Source organism: Nanorana parkeri, unplaced genomic scaffold (genome assembly GCF_000935625.1).
Source record: "Nanorana parkeri isolate BGI_ZX_2015 unplaced genomic scaffold, ASM93562v1 scaffold2421, whole genome shotgun sequence".
In the NCBI taxonomy this organism is placed as follows: domain Eukaryota; kingdom Metazoa; phylum Chordata; class Amphibia; order Anura; family Dicroglossidae; genus Nanorana; species Nanorana parkeri.
The window spans coordinates 138,966-149,188 of NW_017308689.1; the positions used below are offsets into that span (position 1 = coordinate 138,966).

Consider the following 10,223-nt stretch of genomic DNA (forward strand, 5'->3'; position numbering starts at 1 on the left):
CGCCCCCCCACGCAAACTTATGGTGTCGCTCAGCCCCCCTAGCCCCATGCAACTTATGGTGTCGCTCAGCTCCCCCTAGCAACTTATGGTGTCGCTCAGCTCCCCCAACTTATGGTGTTGCTCAGCCCCCCCTAGCCCCATGCAACTTATGGTGTCGCTCAGCTCCCCCAACCACCACGCAACTTATGGTGTCGCTCAGCCTCATTCAATCTACCTTCATCTTTCACAGCATAAAGCTAACCATACACTAATATTTTCTTAGTTCAACCTGCCAGCCGAACAAAGAAAATATAATATATTCCTCCAACAACTCACATGGGTTGATCGAGGAATCTCCTGCTGTCAGAATACCAGAACAGAACCGGCAGCTCATTGGCTGCCCACTCTGTTCGTTGAAAAGATTTTTTACGTCTGGCTCATCTGCTCGAGGGATGCTGGCCAAAAATGTGCCAACAGCAGCACCCACTGTGCAAATTTCGGTCGGTTCATCATCAACCAGCTGAAATTCACATAATGTATGGCCAGCTTAAGGGTACAGAGAACGCACGTTCAAGCAGTTCCCAGTCAGGCTTTGCCATCACAGGACATTGATAGAAAGAGGGAGGCTGAGTGACACCATCACCTGCATGGTGTCACTGGTAACAGCTGGCAGTTTTCCAATGCTGATTACTGGAGAACCGGAGGATGGACAAAGTCAAACACACGGTGCTATGTATGTTATATGGCTGTGTACTGTCCATTGGGTACGTCTATAGAGAACGTCCACTTTAGACCTGTGCAATTTAAACGTGCATTACCAAACTTTACAAGAGAACTATGGGGTAACCTTTTTACCCCATAGTTCTCTTTATGGTCACGTAAGGACATATACTAACCACCTCCCGTGACCCAAAGCTCAGCATATAGCGAGCTATATACTGTGAGCGCCACAGCCGGGACGGATCCCCACAATACTGTGGATATCCACCCAGTTAGCTGATTGACAGCGGGCTCTGCCCATCTAGAGGCAGAACCAGCTGTGCCTGCCCCCTCCCCCCTCCCCATCCATTCCTCCAGTCAGCGCTGGAGGGGGGAATCCCTGCAGGGAGCGGTGATTGATAGTCACCGCTCTCTGCAGGTAGATGATCGGAAAGTGAGAGTATGACGGTATGCATTCGCTGACTTCCCGATCAATGGAGCGACATGTGACAGCTTCTTTGTCACAGGTCGGCGCCAACTATGAGTGGAAATCACTCACCTCATAGTTCCACTTTAAGCCCCCTGCCCCATTTACATCGATACAATGGAAGACCACAGGCATTCCTACACCGCACAAGATCACCTTTGACACTGTCAGGTGTGCTGTGGTGCCGTTATGGAATCCAGTCTAATCAAGGAACCAGCAGGATTTGACAACAAGTAGAGTAAACCTCAAGCTAGGAGTCAGCTATTAACTTCTAAAAAAGTACTGGCTTGCGGGCTCCTGGGATTTGTCCAGCCCTGTCTTAATGGCCACCAACGCACTGCCTGTGACATCTCACCAGAACGCATGGTAACCGGTTATAAGAATATTTTTCTATGAATAATGCATGTCTTTATTGTGATTCAGATGTGCAGACGGCCCCATTCCAATGACTGCGCTGCCCTACCTACCACAGCAAAAAACACTTCTGCATCGCACAGGTGTGCACCGGGGCCAATAGCAGCACACAATAGAAGCACGTCAAACGCATTTTAACCAATGACAACAAGCCCCACCCCCTAGCAACCTCTACTTTATTTGATTTTTCAGCTAACAAAAACTCGCATCAGACACATCAAGTAGCAATCTAGTAACCTCAGGACAATGCTGACACAAAGCCCAATAGTGACCCATGGAAGTGTCAGAGCAATAGATTTTGCTGTGTCAATGAAGAGCAGAAAGAAGCTGCCCATAAGATCATAGGAGAGGAATGCACAGCTTTTATTATGGGATAGATCCAGATGGAAGCAGTGAGGTAGTGGGAGCCCAGCACCTCCATCCTGCCCTGCAGCATCTTCTGCCCTTTCTCCTCCTCCACCACTCCCTCCAGCATCCTCCCGATTCCCTCTGCAGCCGCTCGCACAATGGCCGGGTACACAAGCACAGTCATCCCGCACACAGCGCCGTGAGGGCCGCACACTGCCGTCCACGCAACAAAACGAGCAGCTCAGGCCGGAGCTGCAGGCACACAATTCAAGCACCGTGATTAATCGGTGAGGAGGGAGCGGGTGGGAAGATGTTGAATTGCAAGTGCTTCCTATGCACCCCCGTTACCCTAACCATACCCGCACACAGCCCCTCGTACCCTTCCTATGGCGCCTGCGTGCCCGAGCTGCGTAGAAGCAACCTCCCGTGTCTCCGGTGCCGGGTCTTCTTGAGCGGCCGAGGTGGAGAATTCTCACAACGGGGGAGGGGCTATTCTGCAGCCTGGGGCCGTCTTACCAGCTTCAGCCAATGAAGGAGCCGCATTCCAATGCGCGCACTAGGGGGCGTGCTCCCTTACCAGAACAAAAAAAAAACAAAAAAAAAAAAACTAAGTCTCCAGTCCGCTTTGAAAGGAATGCTTGGATTGGACGGCGGCCCCCCAAATTGACGAAGACTTACGGGCAACGACGGAGAAGACCGAAGTTTGCTTTATGATGTTATAAGGAAACGAAACGGGGGGATTTGATAGTTTCCTTTATATGAATGGAAATATGAGCTCATCCTGGAGCTGACTGCAAGCTTAGTGTAGTCATTGCAGTGTTGTGTCTGAAAGTCTGTTCAGATAATACACCAGTTTGACTTGTACCAATATTTGAGAAAAAAAAGCAGATAAACCTGTTTACTAGATAAAGAGGTTCAATTAAAAACTATTTCCCAACTAGTGATCAGGGGGGCTTGGTGCAAACCCAGCTTGCATGAGTTCACCCAAGCCCACACAGAACAATGCCTGACACACCCCCTCCTAGACCAATCAGTTGCGGCTGGGGCATTTCCTGCCCCTTAGTGACATGTAGCTGTGGGCAGGGATAGGGTTGCCACCTTTTCTTCAAGCCAAACCCGAACAATCTAGCGACGCGCTGACATTTTTTGGGAGAATAAGTCGTAGCTTATTCATATGTACATAGCGCCGCCCATTCATATGTAAATATCACAGTTGAGACTATTTTCAGTGGGGGGCCAGTAGCCCCTATCTTAATTTTGGTTGCCCCGTCTGCTTGACATCTTGTGTCCGGGTTTCTGATGCCATGAAACCCGAACACAGCTTTCAAAACCCGGACTGTCCGGGTGAATCCCGGACAGGTGGCAACCCTAGGCAGGGAATGTCCTGGCTGCAACTGATTGGGCCGTAGGGGGGGATTCATTCACCGGGTAAGGGCCGATGTTCAATTATGTCGGAGGTGTGCCTGGCTCAACGCGCATGCACCCTTCTATAATTTCTCTCGACCCATAAAATGTCTCAACCGCGTAACTTCCAGTGTGGCCGCGTCATCCGAATCAACTCTCCTAACACCCTTTTTTCATGTGTGTGCGAAGTCAAGAAATATTATGGGTGCATGCACGTTGAGCCTAGCACACCTTCACTGGAAGTGATGCGGTCCAGCATTCAAATAAGGTCCAGAAAAATGATAGCACATCGGTTCACGCCATCTGCTTTTGGGCTGCGATGGCAATTTGCTTTGTCGCGGATGGGCTCAGATCACACCACAGCGTTCTGGTGGTGTGCAGCATGCAGTACTCGTTTTAAGCGCACCACACTGAGAGGCGGAACAACCCCATCTCACCGTTGTGAGCACATAGAACTGAGTGAAATGTCACTTGTGACATTTCAATAAAGTTCTACAAAAAAAGAAGAAACCATGTGATCCTGCTCGATTGAGTGCATCGGCATTGTCCAGGGACACGCACACTAGCAGCCGTGTGGTTGAATGCAGCTGCTGGTGTAAACATACCCGGGTGCAGCTTGGGGGAAATCCGGTAAACTGGGTTTGCACCAAGTCCCCAACCATTAACTAGTCCAAACCGTCCTCCATTTGGAGAGACATAGCTTGCATTTAAAAGCCCAACGCCAGGCAAATGAAAATGATGATGGAGAGACAATATCGACCAATCCCACTATTGGCCCCTCCAAGATGGATTAACAAACTGAGGGGCACTTGAGAAGTGGCCAATTTCGGTGTCTTAGGGGACTCGTATAGAAGGGTGTCCTGGACCCTAAACACACTTTTTGCTAAGTCTACTATTGGTCACAGTCCATTATAACTATATTGCCCCCTTTGTCCGAGGGCTTGATGACAATACTATCATTATTTTGCAATGCCTTCAGTGCCCGCCTCTGTGTCCCAGGCCTTAGGAAGGCTTACCAGAAAAGTGTATTTAAGATCTAGGTACACCCTACTATACGGTCCCCCTAAAACATCAAACGAGGCAACTACCCGAGTAATCACAAAATATTCAAAATAACATATACATGTTTGCTCATTTAAGCTTTGAAAATGAAAGGTGGATGTTGATTGGTTGCCATGCACAGCTGCTCCAGAATTTTGTCTGCTCCAGTTTTTATAAATTTCCCTCATTGTATCTAAGTTTTAGAGACAATTTAATGACTGGCTTGGTACCAATGGATTGGCTGAAGGCCAATATGGTACCTACTGTATATTTGAAAAAATATCAGTCTTTACCAAGTAATTACAGGCCTGTACGCTTAACTTCCATAGTTTGGAAGTTAGATAGAGGATCACATACACCCGTTCTTCCTAGAAAATAATATTATAAGCGATAGTCAGCATGGATTAACAAAAGACAAAAGTTGTCAAACAAATCTACTTTCTTTTTATGAGGAAGTAAGCAATAAATTAGACAAAGGAATGGCTGTGGATATCGTATACTTGTACTTTCCAAGCGTTCTCTACAGACGGCTAATGTGTGAAATAAGATCTGTAGGTTTCGAATATTCAGTCTGTTATTAGATCAAAAATTGGCTTAAAAACTGTATTCTTCTGAGAGTGGTGATTAATGATTCATACTCTGAATGGTCTGAGGTTTTTAGTGGCGCACCCCAAGCATCAGTGTTGGGGCCTTTACTGTTTAACCTACTTATAAATTATATAGAGTTTGGGATTAAAGTTCTGTTTGCAGATGACACCAAGCTATGTACTGGAATACAGTCCTTACAAGATGTCTCCATCTTACAAGCAGATCTGAATACACTGTGTGATTGGGCATCTATTTGGCAAATGAGATTTAATGTTGATGAATGTAATGTTTATGCATTTGAGTCTAAAAAGATACACGTGTCATACACTCTAGGAGGAGTACAACTGGGGAAGTCAGTGATCAAGAAGGATCTGGGTGTTCTGGTAGGCAATAAACCCAATAAGAGTATGTAATGCCAAGCTGCAGTTTCTAAAGCAATCAAAATACATTCTTGTATTAACAGGGGTCTAGACTCCAGAGAGAGAGAGAGAGAAAGAGATAATCCTGCTCCTGTACAAAGCACTAGTAAGACATCATCTAGAATATGCAGTTCAGTTTGGGCACCAGTTCACAAAAAGCATGTTATGAAACTGGAGAAAGTGCAGAGAAGGACAATTAAACTCATAAGAGGTATGGAGGAGCTCAGCTATGAGGAAAGATTAGCTGCACTGAATTTGTTCTCTCTGGAGAAGAGACGATTAAGGGGGGACATAATCACCATATATAAATACATAAAAGGTCCATATAGTGAGCTTGGTGCCAAATTATTCACTTTAAGGTTGCTGCAAAGGACAAGGGGCACTCTTTGCGCCTGGAGGAAAAGAGGTTTAGCCTTAGCACACTGAAAGGCTTTTTCATAGTATGAGCTGTGAAAATGTGGAATATACTTCCTCAGGAACTAGTTCTAGCTAGCTCATTTAACTGTTCTTTTTATTTTTAATCTGGATGCATTTCTAGGTCCATAGAAAATACAGTAACTAGATCATATTTTATCAGTAGAAAAAACACCAGATTGTTGATCCACGGAATATCGGATTGCTTTATGGAATCAAGGAGGATTTGTTTTCCTGTATGAAGCAGATTGAACTATGCTTTATAGGTTTTTTTTGCCTTCCTTTGGATCACCTGTGGGTAAGTGTGAGCATAGGGTTCTGCTTATGCATGGAGGTTTTTCTATTTTGTTTTCTTTATAGGTTGGACTTGTGTCTTTTTTCAACCTGACTATGTGATTATTGTAAGAAACATGATAGACAGGTGGGGGGCAGAAGGGTACCCAAAAGTGATAATGTCCCTGGATAGATAATCAAGTAAATACCCAGTTACCAAGAGAGATGTTGAATCTAAGGCACTGAGTGTCTTATGACACCAAAGGTATAGTGTATCTGATAGTATGTAAGTGCAAGGCCTTCTACGTCAGGAAGACAAAGTGCAAGTAGAGTACAGGACTACATAAATATATTACACAAAATGCAAAGATAAATACCCCAGTGAGTAGGCATGTAGGCCTGAAACATAATTTTGATACGAGACCTCCGGGTTTGAATGAGGTGCCTAGCTTTGAGCTTTTTTTTTATGTTAATCAAATGTCAAGAGGGTTGGTTGACAAGGAATCTTGAAATATTGAAAAAGACTATGGCTGAAAAGCAGAGGTGCCTCTCCTGGTTGAAATGCCTTTATTGATAAAATGTAAGTTTGTAATGCTCTTCACTGTAAATGGATAGGTGTAGAACCAGAAATCACAGATACCTAAAGGTATGAGATTATTGCTTCAACAGATGATCAATAAGACTAGGAAGGATAGGGGTCCTGGTAGGCATGCCAAACTCTAGTATTTGACTTGTTTGGTGCAATAATGTAATAGGCTCCATGCTTAAAATTAATAATGTGATGTATATGTTGTATTCAATGTGCCTGTATAGTTGGACTTAGCCTGGAGGTGAAGCTTTGATGGTGGGGGTGCAGAGGACGGTGTATGGGGGGTTAGGGGTCGGAAGGATGTGCCTTTGCTCTGGTTGGACTAAGGCAATATGTGCAGCTCTTGCTGCACGCATGCACGGATTTTACAGCGCACGTGCGGCCGCTATATGCATGTGCAAGCCTTTCCGTACATGCGCAGACATATATACACACAACAAGATGGTGTCATAAGCTGCCGTGATGTCACACACTGTCATGACAACAGCGTGTGTTGTCCTGTGGGGATATATAAGTAGAGAGGGCTGAGTAGGCCCTCTCTCTCACTGGTATCTCCCATAACCATATATGAAAACATATGAGACTTTGTATCTCTACATTGCTAAAGAAGCAGCCTATGACCCCCTACTTCAGCTTCATTATACTTCAGACTACACCTTCAAGTACCTAATCTCTCTGAAAATGTAATGCAGACAATGTAAGGGGGAGGCCTGCCAGAGAGCTAAAACACATAGTGAAGGGAAACCCCTCCAAAGTGAGAGAAATCACTGTTGGTTTGCAGGGTCACCAGAACTAGTGTGCCAATTGGAGGATTTACAATCTATTCCTGTTCTGATGATAACCCAAAATTTGGGATTTTCTTTCACTTTCACTGATAACGGTCCCTAGGACAAATAGAGAGGGTGAATCTCCCTAACAGGATACTGATAGCAATACAAATCTGACAGATGTTCTAATCCCTCTCTGCTGTATCCAAAACTAAAACGAGTTTTGGCTTCAGTTGCACTTTAGCTATACCTGCAGGTGGAAGTTCAGCACATAGACCTCAGCACTGCGGTTGCATCTCTGTCCCTCTCTCCTCAATCACAAAACAGTCTGGGCCATTTGCTTTGTGTTGGCCCGGAGGAGCAGTGGAACCTCAGTGCTGAGGACAATGAGACCTGTAGTGCTAGTGCCAGAGAGGGCACATACCTTTACCTCTCTCTCTCTGCTGACACTGACATACTAAAATGATCGTGGGTCGCTGATGACAGAGGGGAAGGAGCCCTCTCTCTCTCTTCAGCATTTACTACAAATGGGAAAGTCCATATATGGTAAATGATGTCACTGGAGATCCCTGCAGATCGGATGCTTGCCAGTCTGCAGATATCCCCATTGACACCATTTACCATATATGGACTTTCCCATTTGTAGTAAATGCTGAAGAGAGAGAGAGGGCTCCTTCCCCTCTGTCATCAGCGATCCCCAGTGAATTGAGCATGTCAGCGTCACACAGGGCAGGGGGAGAGAGAGAGGGGAAGGAGCCTGCGTGCACGAGCTGACAAAACACAGCTGTGCACGATGAGAGGAAGCGCGGCCACAGCAATGAGATCATTTGAAAAAAAAAAAAGCCGTGGGCGGGCTGGATCAAATGTTAACGCCCCCTAAGAGGAAAGGAGCTTGGAGCATGGGTACACATGTAAGTATAACTACCAACGGACGACCGAAATCAAGGCAGAATAATAACAATAAAAATAGTGGGGAACAACAAGGTAGTAAACTTTTGTCCCACAAAAAGAGAGGAATTAAATGTATGTACACCAACGCTAGAAGTCTGGCAAATAAAATAGAGGAGCTTGAAATTAGGCTAATTGAAGAGGACTTCGACATAGTGTCAGCACCTAGGACGTGTTTAGGGGAGAACCTCAACTGTGGAACTGGCAAGAATGAGTCACCCGCTCTGGAGGTAAGTGGGCAATCAGTCGGGCACTCCAGGCATCACTCTCAATCTGGGGCGGAGAGTTAGGAGTGGTTGACATCATGGGCCCGTATTCTCCAGATGGAGTTAGCTACAGTTAGCGAGTACTGGTGGGGTATTACTTCATACCCCCCTGAGAACTTGAGTTAAGCGTATGTAAAACACAGTGTTCTAGGAGTTCGCACGGCAGAGCCCAGTTGCCCACTGACGCTACAGTCCTTAGAATGAATAATGCCAGTATTAGGTAGTAGTTATAGGCAGTTCCTAAAGCAGTATCTGTATCAATTAGCTAGAGTATTTCCCATAGCACAGAATAGGACAAGCAGGACTGTACAACATGACAGGGTACTTGCGGTTCCCAAGGGGGATAGCAGCTGTTGGTCACTGGCGTGTGGGGTAATCCGTCCCGTGGTAGTTTGTCCAGCCAGGGGTTGATGGAGGAGGGAGGCTGCAGGCCTCTGCAGGGTTGCCGGCGTTCGGGGGTAGCAGGTGTGAGACCCAAAATAAGCGAACACCTTACCTTACCCCCGAATCGGCTTTTAACGAAAACGCGGAAGTGCGGCTGGGAGGAGCCTCATGCCGACACAGTACTTCCGCGTTCCACCGTGGAGCGCAACGGCGCCACAGTATACGTCACTGTGTCTGCGCCGGCTGCGCTCCACGCCGGAACGCAGCCCGCAACATTACACATAGTGGGTATAGCGGAAACATGGCTGGACAGCACGCATGACTGGGCTACTAATATAGAGGGGTATAACCTGTTTAGGAGGGACAGAGGTAGGAGAAATACGCCATCCACTCTCCAGGCCGACGGTCCGCGTCATCCCATCCGCGTGAGTATCACTCGGGGTGCCGCTCTCTGCGAATCTGCCGCTCCAGGCAAACGCCTTGTTTGCCTCGCGGCAGATACGCCCCTGGGTACAGGTACTCCTAGAATGAGATCCTAATAGGTTGGACTTGATGGACTAATGTCTTTATTCAACCTCAAATACTATGTAACTATGTAACAGTCCATGGCCTCCAAAGCCACCGATAGTGTCGTCTTAGAAGTCACTTGATATTTGGCTTAAAGCCACCGAGCACTTTCTCTCACAGAGGGCAATGCATGATGTCCCTACTGCATACATTTTACATTGCCTTGACTTTGTTTTTGAAAATAAAATTTTTATGTTGAAAACTGCAATGTACAAACAGATTATGGGACTCCCTCTTTTGCTAATTTGTTTGTAGGTTTTCTCTGAAGAATTTTCTCTCTCTCTCTCTCTATACATATATATATATATACACATTTTCACCGAACATGTGAAGATGTGGACGAGGTACATAGATGATATTTTCCTAATTTGGGACAGCTCTGAACATGCGTTTAATGTATTTTTTAGATACCTAAATGGGTTTTTTGATGGTATTATATTTAATCCTGTGCTTTCTGAATGTGAGATCACCTTTCTTGATGTACTTATTACTGTACAATGTTTACATCGGTTTACTCTAAGCCAACAAACAGGAACATGTTCCTACGCTGCCATAGTTCACACCCTCAACACCTATTGGACAATCTACCTGTCTCACAATTCTTACGTGTAATGCGTATGTGTTCCTAAGCTGACA

At 45.8% G+C, this 10,223-nt stretch overlaps 1 protein-coding gene across 1 annotated transcript in view; it reads right to left on the minus strand.

The window, feature by feature from the left end:
• SPATS2 (spermatogenesis associated serine rich 2) overlaps positions 1-2,417 on the minus strand; it is a 78,570-nt gene extending 76,153 nt beyond the window's left edge. Inside the window, exon 1 of the mRNA XM_018573546.1 lies at positions 2,307-2,417. The gene's annotated coding sequence lies outside the window, so the exon portion shown is untranslated. The remainder of the gene's footprint in view (positions 1-2,306) is intronic.
• Between the last annotated feature and the right edge of the window lie 7,806 nt (positions 2,418-10,223).